The sequence below is a fragment of the Schistocerca serialis genome, chromosome 5, assembly GCF_023864345.2.
Source record: "Schistocerca serialis cubense isolate TAMUIC-IGC-003099 chromosome 5, iqSchSeri2.2, whole genome shotgun sequence".
Classification (NCBI taxonomy): domain Eukaryota; kingdom Metazoa; phylum Arthropoda; class Insecta; order Orthoptera; family Acrididae; genus Schistocerca; species Schistocerca serialis.
In genome coordinates this window covers 658,906,695-658,923,231 of record NC_064642.1, presented here as the reverse complement: position 1 = coordinate 658,923,231, position 16,537 = coordinate 658,906,695, and positions in this window count along the sequence as shown.

Sequence of the window (16,537 nt, the reverse complement as noted above, 5' to 3'; positions counted from 1 at the left end):
GTGAACAACTTTTTTTTAAAGTCTTCGTCATTTTGCTGCACACTTGACTGAAAAGACTATCCGGTTATTATTAATGCTTGATATCCACATGGCTCACATTGCTCTTAAGGCATAAAAAATAGGAATTGTGGTGGCAACCATTCCTTCACATACTTCCCACGAACTTAACCTGTTTTAGTTCCTCGAAAGCAGCATTTAATCGAGAGTGGGATTCATATACATATGAAGAACCATCTGGGTCGTAAGATGTCTCCATACGATCTGGCAGAACAAAGTCTTTAAGAAAGTGGCTACAATGGAAAACGCAATTTCAGGATACAGATCAGATGGACTGCTACTTTTGAACCATCAGTCCAGTTTAGATAAAGTCTACTAGAAGATGAGGCACCTCTTAGCGATGATACAGGGTTGCCCTCCAATGAGAAAGGACAGAACTAGTAGAGAGTCATGATAGAAAAGGAGAAATATGATCGTAATACAGAAGATGATCCTAATGCGGAATAAATTCCCATTCTATCAAATAAAGGCACTCCGATTCTGTTACGACCTAAAGCATTAAGTTGGTGCATAAGTTAGTAACGTTTTTCCATAAGTTTAATAAACACAACAAATACAATAATAGATACTTTAGTCATAAATACTACGAGAGTTGCCCAGAAAGTAATGAACGGCATTTTTTTTTTCTCAGCCGAAACCAATGCTACGAATGCGAAACGTTACTCACGTATTATTTGAAGTCTTCTGAGTGAGCTCGCCAAGTTTCCGTCACTTCCGACAGATAGCGTAGCTGCAGGACAGTTTCAAAATGGCATTTGTAGATGGTGTACGTTACGAGGAACGTGCCGTCATTGAAATTCTCACTGCAGAGGAAGAAACTATGGGGAATATTCAAAAACAATTGCGCAAAGTATATGGAGCATCTGCTGTCGATAGAAGTTCAGTTAGTCGCTGGGCACGGGGGGTAAGGTCATCAGAAAGCGGTTCGGTGGAGCTCCACGATTTTCAGTAGTCGGGGAGACCATCCACGGCTGTCACACCTGACATGTTGCAGCGACCTGATGTCATTCGCGAGGACAGACGCATTAACATTCGGCAGTTGGCGCTGCTTCTGTCAATCAGCAAAGCGAGTTCACATAGCAACCAGGACAAGGATTGGTATCAACAGGTCATTGTTTGGCACTGGAGGAAGGCCATAGAACGGGGTGGGGATCACGCGGGAAAATAGGGTACGCGGACAAAAGACCATTCTTTCATGTGTGTAATTCTCATTATCTTCAATAAAGAATTGTTGAAGAAAAAATGTGGTGCCTTACTTTCTAGGTAACCATCACGTGTTCTCATTCACCATTTACAATTGTCATCCAACGCTGGGGTACCTTTTCGCTTCCACGATTGTAGCAATCACTTGGGTTTGAGGCGAGGAACACTTCGAGACACGTTTGGGGCTCGTCAGGAAAGGAGATTCCTTGAAATCTGTTCGACGGAGAGTGCAGAAGTTAAAAATATGAGGGCGCAAGTTCAGGTGAAAAAGATGGGTGCGAAACGACTTGTGAACCCAACTCCTGTGCAGTGATTCTTGTCAGTCTAGCATAAATCAGGCGGGCGTTATCGTGTTGTTTCATCACCTGACGCAGACTTCCTGATCGTTGTTCTTGGACTGGATCTGTGAGACATCTCAGTTGTTGACAATAAATGTCAGTAGTGATGATTACACCTCGGGGAAGCAATTCGTAATACACCGCACTGTCACTATTCCACCAGGTGCTTAACATAATCTTTCGACGACGCGCACAGGAGAGTTTCTGCTTTGTTTGGGTTCAACCATTCCTTCCTCTTCCTTATGTTTGATAAAGACATTTCTTGTCACCAACAGTGATAGAGGATAGGAATGATCAGTGTTGTTCACAAGCCAGTTGATGACGAGTAGCCGGAGGCGCTCATATGGCCACGTGCTGGTTTTTGTGATTTTGGTTTAAAACGTGCGTTACACATACATCCGATTTTTTAATCTTCCTCACTGTATACAAATGTCGCACGATGGTGGAAGGATCGCAATTCATCACCTTCGTCAGTTCTAGAGTACACTGACATGTATCATTGTGGTCAGATGAGTGTAGGGTAATATCAAGAGCAGCAGAAAACGGTATAACGGGAGTATATTCGTTACCAATAGGAAAATAGGACAGAGTGAGTTACTAAGAACAGTACGATGATACGTTTCTTCTCATCAGATTCGAGAGCTAACAAGCGCCGACAATGGTTCAGGTCTGCAGGGTGGATTATTTTAATCCACTATGGGGAATAACTAGAAGTAGAGATGAAATGGAGCAACATGTTTTTGATAAAAGTTGTAGGTGGTAAGGAGCGTCACGCACTGCTACAAATGGGCGTGACGTTGCACTAATTTTCAAGGTGATTTGCAAGTTAAAGTGTTTTTAGTTTTTTAAATGGAATCCCTAATATAAGAGTGGAAAATCTTATGTAAAAAATGAAATATAACTAAGGGTCATGGCAACGTTCAATGAAGATCAATGAGGTACAGCTAAATACAATGTTAGACACAATTTGGAAAGGGCAAATGGGGTCTCATATCATTAACAATAACAACGTTCTTGAAGGTAATTATCGAAGGTCACTCTAAAGTGTGAGTTTTATTTCATGGAAATCCCTACTTGAGACATAGGTTTTGAAAAGAGAAAGGAGAGATTTGAAGCGAACATTTTTAATTAACAAGTTTATTGAGAAAAATATATATATCATAATATTAACTGATTTTTTGACATTTGTAAAGGCACAATAAACAAATAAAACGGAGATCATTGATTTACCACTCACTGAGTGAGTCCCCTCGCCTCTTATTTCTCGGGGTGGTTGATTTAATGAGTTCTCATGCCTGTCCCTTCGTGGCTCGAAATTAGCCATTGAGCATGTGCTCAAAGTGACCGCAATTTGCATCACTGCAATTGTCCCTAAGAAATGTCTGACAGTAGATATTTGAAAGATTTTCAATAATGAAAGCTCGCCTGTTCAAAGTCATGAAGTAGACCTAAATAAGCTAAAAATATCACTTTTAGTTAAGCTAGTTTATTTCGTATAGAATATGAGTTCATTGATACTCATAAGAAAATGGAACCCCCAGGGGGCTTACGACTCTTCCGTGAGTTCGTGCGTGGCGCACACGGGGCCCCTAGCTATTGCAGCTCATTTTTCATTCCCTACCTGCTTTTCGTCCTCCTTGACCCCTCCCTCCCTGTCCCTGCTCCTTTCCCAATGCCACCTTCTTTCCCTCTTTCGGTGTTCTGCTTTATGTCGACCTGGCTATTCCCTTGGTTTCCTGTTGCAATTTTGCCCCTTTTGCCTGTTCTTCCACCCGTTTGGCGTTTCGGTCCCTATTTGAGGTTTGACTTCCACGTCAAAATTTCCTATTTTTAGTGTGAGCCGTATAAGAACACCTTCCCTAGTATCTACAGTGTGGATTCCTCTGTCCTCTCCCTTCCCCTCTCCCTTCCCCACTGTAGACCCCTTCCTCCCTGCTAGGTCACCAGCATGTATAGTCATTCCGTGTGGTGAGGCTGTTGTGTACCCACATGGCTGAGCTCCCTGACAACACAGGGATCACACTACTGATACCTGAGCTGTTACCTCCCCATGTATGCCGAGGAGTGGTTGTTTGTCTTCTTGGAGCATCAGCAACGGCCGCCGTGCCAGACGGTCCTTGCTATGGCTGGGTGGCGCCCACGGCGGGAGCCCCTGGGCGGAGTGGGTGGTATCAGGGCGGATGCTTGGCGTGAAGCATATCAAACGGCAAAAATCTGACCATTCTCACACGGTGGTCTCTTCGAATGGTGAAGGATCCTTAAATGCTGTCTTGTCTGACCTGGCAGCCATCTCTTCCCTGGCTACACCATGGGAGGAGGGCCAGGCTCACTGTCTTGGGCTGAAACCTCCCCCTTACCTCGTCTGCACTAGGACGGATGGGGACAAATTCAATGCCACAAAGATGTTGTTTTTCGTGGAAAATGTAGACGACACATTTGGTGAGGTGGAGTTTATTTGTAAGCTGCATTCAGGCTCCCGGTTGATCAAAATTTCTTCTGCCACCCAATCCGCAGCTCTTCGTGCCTCTGATCGTCTTGGCAACGTCGCATTGTCTATCACTCCTCACCAATCTCTGTATATGGTCCAGGGAGTCATTTTTGACAAGGATCTCACCCTGCAAACTGATGAGGAACTCTGGTCTAATCTGGAGCGTCGTGGCGTTCATTTTCTTTGACGTGTGCAGAAGGGTCGCTAAGGCAACTGCACTGATACTGGCGCCTTCATCCTGGCTTTCGAGGGGGATACCCTCCCAGAGAAGGTCAAGGTTATATGCTACAGATGTGACGTAAAATCATACATCCCTCCACCTATGTGGTGCTTTCGGTGGTTGCCTCTTGGGCATATGTCTTCCCACTGTATGGCGGACCCTTTGTGTGGGTAATGCGGCCACCCTGTCCGTGAGGGAAGCCCTTGTGTTCTGCCGCCTGTGTGTATTAATTGTGTTGATTGGCACGCCCCTCGCTCACCGGATTGCCCTGCTTACAAGAGAAAAAAGAAGATACAATAATATAAGAACTTGGATCACCTGTCTTACACTGAGGCTCGCCAAAAGTATGAGAGACTCCATCCAGTGTCACTATCCTCAACTTTTGCCTCTGTTACTTCCTTTCCTCCACCTCCTCCTCCTCCTCCTGCTCCCTCGTCTCTACTCCAGACCCACCCTACTCTCCCCTCCACCTCCGCTGCCGTTCCCACAGCCCCCCATGAGGGAGTCGCCCCCCTCCCACCAGGCTGAAGAAGTACCCCTTTTCTTCAGCATCTGCCAGTGATCGGGCTCACTCTCGGGAACCATTTCCCCGGCGTCTGTCAGGCAGAAGACTGTTACCATCACTCAACCGCGAGGCACCCCATCTGTGGGCCCCAAGGTCGTCCACTTTCTTTTGGTTCCCGATCTTGCAGACGCCTGTACTCCCCCTGTGTCCTGCCCTCCTCCATCTCAGAAAGAGATGAAGAGAAACATAAATCCCAAGACAAGGCGTCCCTGGTGCCCCTGGAGGTTCCAACTCCTCTCTCGCAATCTGAATTTGACATCTTATTTCTGGATGTCACCCCATCCTTGTCGGTGACAACTACTCTCAAAGTGACTTGACGTCTTCCTCAGCTCCTTCATGCCTACTCACACCACAAGATCATCCAGTGGAACTGCAACGGCTACTATCGTCACCTGCCGGAAATGCAACTTATTATATCCTCCTATTCTGCATTTTGTCTTATTCTCCAAGAAACGGATTTCTATGACGACCACTCTCCCACTTTACGTGGTTATTGGGCATTCTGTCGGAACCATGGTGGCCCTAGAATAGCATTTGGTGGGGCCTATACTTTGGTTCACTCCGATGTCCTCAATGACTGGATCCCCCCTACATACCACCTTGGAAGTGATAGTGGTTAGAGTGCAAACGACTGTGGCAATACCCATTTGCAATGTCTACCTCCCTGCAGGTAGGCCACTTGGCTTATGTTGCACTGCCTACCTTAATTCAACAACTCCCGCCCCAGTTTCTCCTTTATGGGGATTTCAGTGCACACCATCCACTGTGGGGGAGTGTCATACCAACGGGTCAGGGATCCTAATCGACCAACTTTTCACGGACTTCGATTTGTGGCTCCTCAACGATGGTTCCCCTACCCACTTCAATGCCACTCATGGCACCTTCTCTGCTATCGATCTCGCGATCTCCTCCCCTGCTCTAGTGGCTTCCCTATGTTTGTCATCCCATGATGATCTTTGTGACAGTGACCACTTCCCAGTGACACTATGCTTCCCCCGCTGCCGCCAGGCAGACACGCCCCCACGCTGGGCATTCTGCAGGGCCAATTGGCTTTTATACCTGTCTGCTGTCCGCTTTGACACCTCCCTCTCGAATTCCAGTGATGTAGTCGTGCAAGGCATCTCTGCCGCTGATCTTCATGCTGCTGGCACTGCTGTCTCCCTATCCACAGGCCCTCTCGTCAATGGCCAGTACCGTGGTTGACCAAGGACGTCGCAGTCGCTGTCCAGGACCACCGACGGCCACTGCAGAGATTTAAGCAACAGTCCTCCCAGACCAACCGTCACTTTTAAGTGTCTTCATGCAAAGGCTCGTTAAATTACTAAGCGGAATAAAAAGGAATGCTGTGAGCGCTGTATTTCCTCTCTGGGGACATATTCCTCTTCATCGCAGGTTTCGTCGGTGGTCTGTAGCGTTCTGGGCCGACAGCAACAGTTAACTGTCCAGGGTCTAAACATCCAAGGGGCTCTGTACACTGATTCCTTCGTCCTCGCAGAACACCTTGAGATACACTTTGTGATAGCATCGTCGTCCGCTTCCTACCTTCCTGCCTTTCTCCAACAGAAATGCAGAATTGAACAGACCCCCCTCCATTTCAACCCACACCACGTTGAGCCCATCAATGCTCCTTTCACTGAATGCGAATTGGTGCAGGCTCTTAGCTCTTCATGAGACACAGCCACAGGGCCAGACTTCATTCACAATTAAATGACTCAACATTTGTATATTCCCTAGAGGCAACAGCTCCTCAGGGTGTTCAATTACATCTCGCTCATGGGTGCTTTTCCATCTCCATGACGAGACGTTATAGTTATCCCCATCCTTAAGCCCATGGCTTCTCTCGACAGCTATCGCCTCATTAGTCTTACAAATGTGCTTTGTAAACTGCTTGAAAGGATAGTCAACACCAGATTGTCTTGGTTACTCGAATCTCGAGGCCGTCACCATATCAGTGTGGCTTCCAAGCAGGATAATCTCCAACTGACCATTTGACTGATTGATTTTAACACGAGAGCTAAAACAGCTTAGGTCTAATCCGCCACTGCCCGCACCGATAATAGGTTTATTGTGCGGTATCACTCCCTGTATATGTAGTAAAGCCAACCAGTGCCATTAAATAGTGCAAGGAGCCCCTCTACCGGTTTTTGTTAGACACAATTTTTTCAGGTCTAGTTGCCCCAAAGATTCTGTATCTTTTACTCTCCAATGCCATGCATTCAAAGATTAGGTGTGATGCAGTTTCTCACCCTCATCACAGATCCAACATTTAGGGTCCTCTTCCATTATATCCATTGTGTGTAGATGTTTCTTGAAGTTTCCATAGCTGGTTATCAGTCCAGTCATGAGTTTTCTCTCTTTCCTGTCCAATTTCAGCCGGCCAGAGTGACTGTGCGGTTCTAGGCGCTACAGTCTGGAGCCCAGCGACCACTACGGTGGCAGGTTCGAATCCTGCCTCGGGCATGGATGTGTGTCATGTCCTTAGGTTAGTTAGGTTTAATTAGTTCTAAGTTCTAGGCGACTGATGACCACAGTAGTTAAGTCGCATAGTGCTCCCATTTTTTTCAATTTGAGGATTACAGAGTTTTCTTTTAAAACATGGCTTTTGCATCATTACGTTGCCATGTTTTTGTCTATGGACAAATCCTACGTGCTGTTTCCTAAGCCAGTTCCGTAGTTCTAATTTGATCATAGCCTTGGTGATTTTCAAGACAGGTTCTGGTCCAACAAGTGGAGTTGTTGCCCTCATCCTAGCGAATCTATCGGCTTGTTCATTGCCACAGATCCCTGAGTGGCCAGGGACCCACACTAGGTACACCCTATTGCTTCCCCCTAGCTCCACCAGAGCCCTGTGGCAATCTGCAACAATCTTATATCTTATTGCAGGAGCTGCCAATGATTTCAGGGCTGCCGGACTGTCTGAATAGATGTGGATTCTACGGTCACTGTAGCACCTTCTCATATTCTCCTCCACACATGCCCTGATTGCAGTAATTTCTGCTTGGAATTCAGAGGCCAGTTTCCCTAGAGAGATACTGCTCTCCAGGCTTGGCTGAACCCCATACAACCCTGCCCCAACGCCTTGATCTGTTTTCGACCCATCGGTGAACCAAACGATGGCCCCTGTAAAGCGTCGAACTGTTTTCTCCTACAGCTCCCTACTACCTATAATTATGTTGTAAGGCTTGTGGAAGCAGTTTTGAGTTATTATGTAGTCGGGGAGCATTTCCCCAGCCATACCTATACTTACCTTACACACTATGTTAGTGTGTGATTCGGGAAATCAGAATGAGACCCAGTTTTGGCCAGTTTTAAGTCTGTAAGCCCCATCTTAACCCAAAGGTAGCGGTATATCCCGCATGGCTTCCATTCCAGCGGTTTGTGTGGTGCTAATTCCGCCCGTTATGGCTAAGCAGGCCAATCTCTGCACCTTAGCAAGCTCTTTAGCAGCAACCCGCTGGACTGACCATTTACTACGATTGGAATCAGCCATCCGACAGGCTTTTACTCACTACCGGCACTTTGTCTCAGTGTTCTTTGGCCTACATAAGGCGTGTGATATGGCTTGAGGTAATCACATTTTAGGTACCCTCCATGATTGCGGCTTCCGTGGTCCCCTTCCAATTTTTATCCGCAAGTTTTTATGTTACCAGCTCTTCCGGGTTCGAGTTGGCATGTTACTCAGTACCCCTCATATTCAGGAGAATAGTATCCCACAGGGCTCTGTGCTAAGTGTCACGCTCTTCGTCACTGCCATAAATGAGCTTGTGACCTCTGTTGGGCCTCTCATTATCCCAACGTTGTATGTTGACGATTTTTGCATCTGCTGCAGCTACTTCTCGATGTCGTCTGCTGAGCGCCAGCTCAAAGGCACCATCCGACAGGCCTCTACGTGGGCCACCGCCCATGGCTTCCAGTTTTCCTCCTACACAACGCGGGTTTGGCATTTTTGTCGTCGACCCACAGTACACCCTCATCCATAACTTTACTTATGCAACGAGCTCCTTGATGTTGTAACGATGTCCCGTTTCTTGGGCCTTATTTTTGATAACAAGATGACATGGCTACCCCACAATTGCCACCTAAAGATTATACGCTTGCGGAAGCTTAATACTCTCTTCCTCCTGGCCCACATATTTTGTCCAGACTCGATTATGGTAGCTTATGGTTCAGCAGCTTCTTCCGCTTTGAAACGTCTTGACCATGTCTATCAATGTGGGGAACGTCTGTCTATTGCTGTCTCTCGCACTAGTCCTGTTGATAGTCTCCTCACAGAAGTAAGGATTCTCCCTCTACACATCTGATGGAGCCAACTCCTTGTTTCTCAAGCAGTCACCATTCCCCAATTCCCTGACCATCCTGTATACCTTGTGCTCTTCGCCAATGAGGGATGTCTCCCTCCTAACACCCGCCCATGAGTGGGATTGCTGGTTGGTATGCGTCTCACTATCCTCTGCCAGGATTTCCATCTGCACTCACTGGACTGTCTTTCCTCCCTTACCCCCCCCCCCCCCCCGCTCCCACGCCTTTAGATGGTGCCTAGAAAACGGATTAGGGCCGCTCTCTTCCAGGATCCTAAGGTCCTGTTGCTCCTATGGTTTACCGGCGTCTTTTATGTGCCATCCTTGCAGAGTTCGAAGGTGCCACCGTCTTTTACACTGATGGTTCTAAGAATTCTGATAAGGTGGGTTATGCTTTGACATTTCCTACCAGCTTCGAGCCCATTTGTTGCTACGATCATCTAGTGTATTTACAGCAGAGACTCTAACCATTTACAGGGTCCTCCTTTTCGTGTCTCAGGCCTCCCTCCATAGTGCTTTAATTTGTGCCGACTCCATGTGAAGCCTTTAGGCTATCGATAGATGTTACTCTCGTCGTCCCTTGGTCTCTGCCATCCATGACATTCTCCCTGCCCTTGAGCATGCCGCCTGTTCAGTCGTCTTTCTTTGGGTGCCGAATCATGTGGGAATCCCATGGAATGATTTGACTGACCGTGTGGTCAGATACTTACCCACCTTTTCCTTTACCGATTACAGCTGCGGATATGCGGATCTACGTCAAACCTTTCTTTTCCCAACAATGGAGCACTACTTCTCTAGTAATAAACTCCGCACAATCAAGGAGTCTACTGCAGCTTGGGGCACTTCTTTCCCCCCCTCTCGTAAGGGGTCCACAGTCTTATGCCGTTTACGCATTGGCCATACCCGGCTCACCCATTGCTTCCTCCTACGTAACTACCCGCCCCACAATCTGGTTGTGGCGCCAGACTGACGATATCTCATGTGAGATATCGTCCCCTTCTTTCGACCCTTCGTGCTAAGTATAGTCTTCCTGCTTCCTTTAATTTAATATTAGCGGACGATCCACGGATGGTTGGCCTGGTCCTTCGTTTCCCCTGTGAAAGTGGTTTTTATTTCCAGATATTAGGTTCTCCTTTAGTCTTGGAGCAGGGGCGGGTTGGTAGTGACTGAGATACTCCTCTTACAGTCTTCACGTCCTGTGACCCCATGACCGCCCCCCCCCCCCCCCCTTTTCCAGGTTTTAGATTTAGTCTCACCTTTTATGCTTATACTGTGTGTGTTTAATAATCATTATTTTATAATTTGACTCCTCAGACTGAATACGTTCATTTTTAGCAGACCCTCTTCCTTATGTAACTCCCATTAGAATCCCGACACTGATGATCTCGCCGTTTGGAACCATACTCTCTCCATTAATCAAACAATCAAGAAAATTGAATTTGCTGTGAGAATGTACAGGGTGACAATTATTGAACTATATGAAAAAATTAAAATAGTTACAATCTTTGGTGTGCACACACTTTACTCAACACGTAAACTTTACTGCAGGTTTTCGGATTTACTTTATCACATGTTAGATATGCCTGCCATCATTGGTGATGATGTGGCGCTGACGAATAATGAATTTCTACATGACCCGCTGAAGTGTCGGAACATCTATGCTGTCGAAGCGTTCTGAATGGCCGTTTTCAGCACAGCAATGATTTTGGGGTTATTTCTGTACACCTTGTATTTAATATAGCCACACAAAAAGGAGTTCCATGTCTTCAGATCCGGAGAATATGGCACCCAATTGAGGACCATGCCAGTGGCCTCTGGGTACCCCAGAGCCAGAATGCGGTCTGCAAAGTGCTCCTCCAGGACATCAAACACTCTCATCCTTCGATGGGTTCGAACTCCGTCTTCCATGAACCACACCTTGTCAATATCAGAGTCACATTCAATAACCAGAATTAATTCATTTTCTGAAGCTTTGACGTACCGTTCTGTAGTCACCGCGCCATTAAGGAATATCGCACCCATTATTCCATGACTGGACACTGCAAACCACATAGTCACCCGTTGAGTGTGAAGAGACTTCTTGATTGCGAAATGCGGATTTTCAATCCCCATGATGCCCAAATTTTGCATGTTGACGAACTCAACCAAATGAAAGCGGGATTCGTCTCTAAACCAAACCATACTGCGCGTACTAATCCCCATAATGCCCGCGGCCAATTATGGGGGAACTTTTCAGTTGTTATGACGATTTTCGTTCATATAGTTCAATAACTGGCGCCCTGTATAGCAAGAATAAGCTAGCTTGATATTAAAAATCATGGGATCTTAACTATTCACAAAAATGTTAAAAGATGGTTGAACTAATTACTAGCAAAAAGCTCTTCACAAAGAACATGGATTTATCGAACCAGATTGTACCTCAATCACTTATGAGTAACTGAAACGTAACGAGGAATACTGTTAGCGGACGTGCAGGCTGCGTTCCAAAAGGTCTGAGCAGCTCACAGATCCAGTTAAAGGGAACTGTTGAATACTAAATCCAATTCTGAATTACTACAAATTTAACACAAGTTACAGTTTATAGGACAACCAAGTTGCGATTTGCTGAGTGTTAAAGGGCTGCACTGCTGCTAAGTTGCGACAGTTATTCAAACAGTAACCCTGTCCAAAGCTGAACCCCATCTTCTCCGCCATAAAAGATCGGACGTCGCGGACCCAAACGCCGCTCTGCCCCCCTGTATGCAACACACACGCACTCCAGAACACCATATTATCGAGGGAAGAGTCCATCATGATTATCAGGCATGACAACCTAGCATTTCTCTTTCAAAACAGTTCGCCAGGGGAAGCTGCCAAAATTTTTGAATAGGAACCACTGTGCTGACCTTAGGTGTCTGAAGGTTGACATACAGACTGCTGCGCCGCTCGTTGGGTAAACCAAAAGTAGAGGCGGCTACTGCTGGAGTTCCCAGAATACGGGAAGTTCTCACGCTGTGGAAGCATAAAAATGGCGACACAGGGAGCAGGTAAGTCACGCTAGCAAGCAACTACAGTACTCAACGGAATTTCCTGACCTCAAAGGATGCCAACAAACAAGAGCAGTCACAGGCATCCTGTGCGTTCTTAGAATTTCGCGGCCCTTCATAAGCTTAGGGAAAGAGACCTGTGTTCCAAAGCGACCAGTCCTCCAAGGCACGATGCCGATTCGTCTGTGCTACTTCACACAAAAGGATATTGTAACTTTTTAATTTTCCTAGCACAGTTAAGGAGACACAGATATTTTCAGAGAGTATAAAGATCGCGTAGCACAATGTAACACAATAATTATATGTTGTAAATCGCGTGACTAGGGCCTCCCGTTGGGTAGACCGTTCGTCGGGTGCAAGTCTTTCGATTTGACGCCACTTCGGCGACCTGCGCGTCGATGGGAATGAAATTATGATGATTGGGACAACACAACACGCAGTGCCTCAGCGGAGAAAGTCTGCGACCCAGCCGGGAATAGAACCCGGGCCCTTAAGTTTGACATTATGTCGCGCTGACCATTCAGCTACCGGGGGCGGACACAGAAGTTATATTACAGCGTTCTTCGAACTTCCAGAGCGTTAGTTATTAGGTCAATGTGATACGGTAAGCATGAACTCTCCGCACCTTTAGGATTCTGAGAACCACTGACGTTGATAATCGTAATTTTGTTTGAAATTTTCCGTGCAGTAATACGAGGATTTGGTTGGAGCGTTGTAGCTACGACGTAATAACATTTTCCTCGTTTCAAGACGTCGATGTAGACGACGTAACCGACCATTTCGGTCTCTGTCAGTGAGACTGTTGTGGATTAGCAAGAGAGCCAACCCACTATGAGAGGAAGCCGAAAGGCACGCGTTTTAGCTCACGCAGGCTGGCGTGAGGTCTGGAACAGGACAAGCAAGTTAGACTTTAGCAAAAAAGGAAGTAGCTGTTGGAATACTTAACTTTAATCCGTAAGTGGTGAACATCGCTTTTGACGGTACATGTTTTACAGCATCAATAGTAACTGGTAATGGCGCTTTGCTAGGTCGTAGCAAATGACGTAGCTGAAGGCTATGCTAACTATCGTCTCGGCAAATGAGAGCGTAATTTGTCAGTGAACCATCGCTAGCAAAGTCGGCTGTACAACAGGGGCGTGTGTTAGGAAGTCTCTCTAGACCTGCCGTGTGGCGGCGCTCGGTCTGCAATCACTGATAGTGGAGACACGCGGGTCCGACGTATACTAACGGACCGCGGCCGATTTAAAGGCTACCACCTAGCAAGTGTGGTGTCTGGCGGTGACACCACAGAGACCGTGTATAGTGACCTTATTTAGAAGTCGTCTTTTGGGAAAATGTCTAGCATAACTTTCGGCAGCGTGGACGTAGATGTCCTGGCACTCTCCTAAAGTAGTAATAGTGTCTATTATTTCACTGTAATCAGCCATTACAGCTACGTGACTTAGTGTAATAAAGAAAAACCGAGTCGTAGCTTTGACGAACTGTTCACTCAAATTAGAATTGAAGCAAGAACAGTGTTTAGCATGTGGTAGTGGGCAACACCTCTTTTTCCTCGTTCCTTCCTCGACGATTGAGCGCTACGGAGACAGACTACCTGAATTCTACAATAAATTTCAGATGCTAACAGGTAATACTTTGTTCATTAATCACGACAGGAGGAGCTGTACTTGGAAAATATCCGGAGATACGGGGAAAATTCCAGCTGGATTACATCACGTTCAGCCAGAGATGCCGAACCCCTTTTGCTGACACAGACTGAGATCACTATTTAGTAATGGTGAAAAGTAGACAGAAATTTAAGAGGATCGTCCGGAAGTATCAGTGTGGAGGGACGTGGACTACATAATTACTGATTAATGATCAGACGCATTTGAAGTTCACTAAGGATGTGGATACTACGATAAAGAAAACCAAAGACGGTAGTTTAGTTGAAGAGGAGTCGACAGCTCTAAGAAGAGCAATCACAGATGTTGGACAGACAAATATAGGTACAAGGAAGGTAAGTGAGAAGAAGCAAATCAAATACTTCAACTGATCGACGAAAGAAGGAATTACGTAGGTATAGAGAAGGAAGGGAATATAGCAATATAAATCCTTGGAAATGAAATAAATATGGAGAACCAGGCAGCCAAGGATAAACGGCTGCAGTGAAGAAGCAAGGAATTCGAAAAAGAAATGATCGCCGATATTAGCATATAGAAAAGGACATCAAAGGAAAAGATGCTAACATTAAGGATGCAACGTGATGTCCACTGTTAAAAGCAGAGTTGAGAGTGGATATGAGAGGGAGGACCTGAGTAATGACGTGATATAAGAAACTGCAGTCATTGTATCTCCAGTACTAGAGTTAGAATTTAAAAGAGCTCTTGAAGACTTGAGATACAATTAGGCAGATAGAACGGATAACATTCTATCTGAATTTCTAAATCATCGGGGTAAGTGCAGGCAAACGACTATTCAAGACGATGTTGCGAATGTGGCTACATACCATCAGACGCTCGGACAATTACCATTCACTTGATTCCAAGGATAGCTAGAGCAGCTAGGTGAATCAACTAGTGCACAATCACTTTAACAGCTCATTCATCCAAGCTGCTGTCAAGAATAACACGTACAGGAATGGAAAAGAGAATTATGATCTGTTGTATGACAATGTTTGACTTGACGATGGGGTGAAAAATGTCATGGGATAGCGGTAAGTACAAATATTGATGTGCGGTAGTACCATGTACACAAAGTGTAATAGGGTATTGCGATGGCGGAGCTGTCATTTGTACTCATGTGAATGATATGCAGAGGTTTCTGACGTAATAATGGCCTCACGACGGAAATTAAGAGACTTTGAGCCGGGAATGGTGTTTGTAGCTAGACTTAGGGGACATTCTATTTCGGAATTCGACGGGAAATTCAATATTCCGAGAGCCACAGTGACAAGAGTGTGTCCGTAAGAGACACTATGTTCCGCATTTTCAGACTTGCTGGGTTGCAAAAGACGAGCGGAACGTTCATGTTCTGTGCAGCGGTCTCCCAATACTCGTGTTGTTTGTTCTATATAGGCCATACTACACTGGGAAGATTTTTCCTAAATTGCTGCCTTCCACAATTACCAGTTATCCTTCACTGATCTCAGTAGATCCGAAATCTTAAACGGTGGGCGGAAAATGACTTTCACCTAAAAATTACCAAGGATTCTCTGTATTTTGAAGGTAATGTTTCCAAATAAGAGAGGAAAAGGTAGGGACTTTGTGGAGGATCCATTATTCGCTTACCGGCTCTTGCTTTTGAGTGAAGTTTACTGCTCGAATTTCCATTTGTATGTTTGAAGAAGAACCAGGCAACATATAATTTCCTCCCACTTACGTCTCGCGAAATAATCAGGAGTAGAGTATCAGAGAAATGAGAACTCATACGTAAGTTTATAGACAGCCGTTCTCCCCACGAAACATTCAAGAATGGAACATCCTTGATACCACTCTGCCACTTGTGAGTCACACTTTTTCTTCTTCCCTCCTTGAGGGGTCTCCTGCTATCGAGATTCATAAGCTGCGACATGGTTGCGAATTGAACAGTGACCCGATTATAGAATAAATTTCCTGTACTTCACTTTATGGTCACAATTTTTTTGTCGTCAGACTACCGGTATCGGTCTATAATGACAATTTTCAGATCTATTTTATAAAAGCAGCTGTTACTTGAGGAGACTACATCTCCTCTGCAAGTCGACACGTTGTAATTTTCTGGAATTCGTTAGTTATCTTTAGAAACTGAAGAAATCTTTTGGACCGGCAGTAAACCACAGAATTTCATTAGACAATCAAGAATATACAACGCCAGCCCGTGCGCTTTAATGACGCGTGCTGTCGGCAGGAAGTGCATGGACAGTGTAGTCAGTGGTGGCAATGACGGCGAGTCGCTCTGGGCTCCACTCAAGCGACAGGTGCGCGGCAGATACACGGCCAGCGCAGGCAGTCGCTGTCTCCTGTCGGCCGCTCGTGCGGCGCCGGACACTCCGACGGGTTCGAGCGCGTCAGGGGTCGCTGGCTACAACGAATCCTACAGCTAATTCCACGTACACACACCACAAGCCACAGTACAGTGCGTGGCAGAGGGTACTTTGTGCTGATTCCTGTCGTTCCCTTTCTGTTAGCCCTTGCGAATGGAACGAAGGAAAGAGGACTGCTTTTAGGTCTCTCCACAACCAGCAGCTAGCGACGGGAAAATCCGACCCGTTAAAGCGGATACGGGTGTTTTAATTCCGAATAACAGGTGTTTTCCGATATTTCTTTGGTCTCGGTTATAACAGGTGCTTTTTTTTATTTTTTACTAATAACCGAGGAAAGAA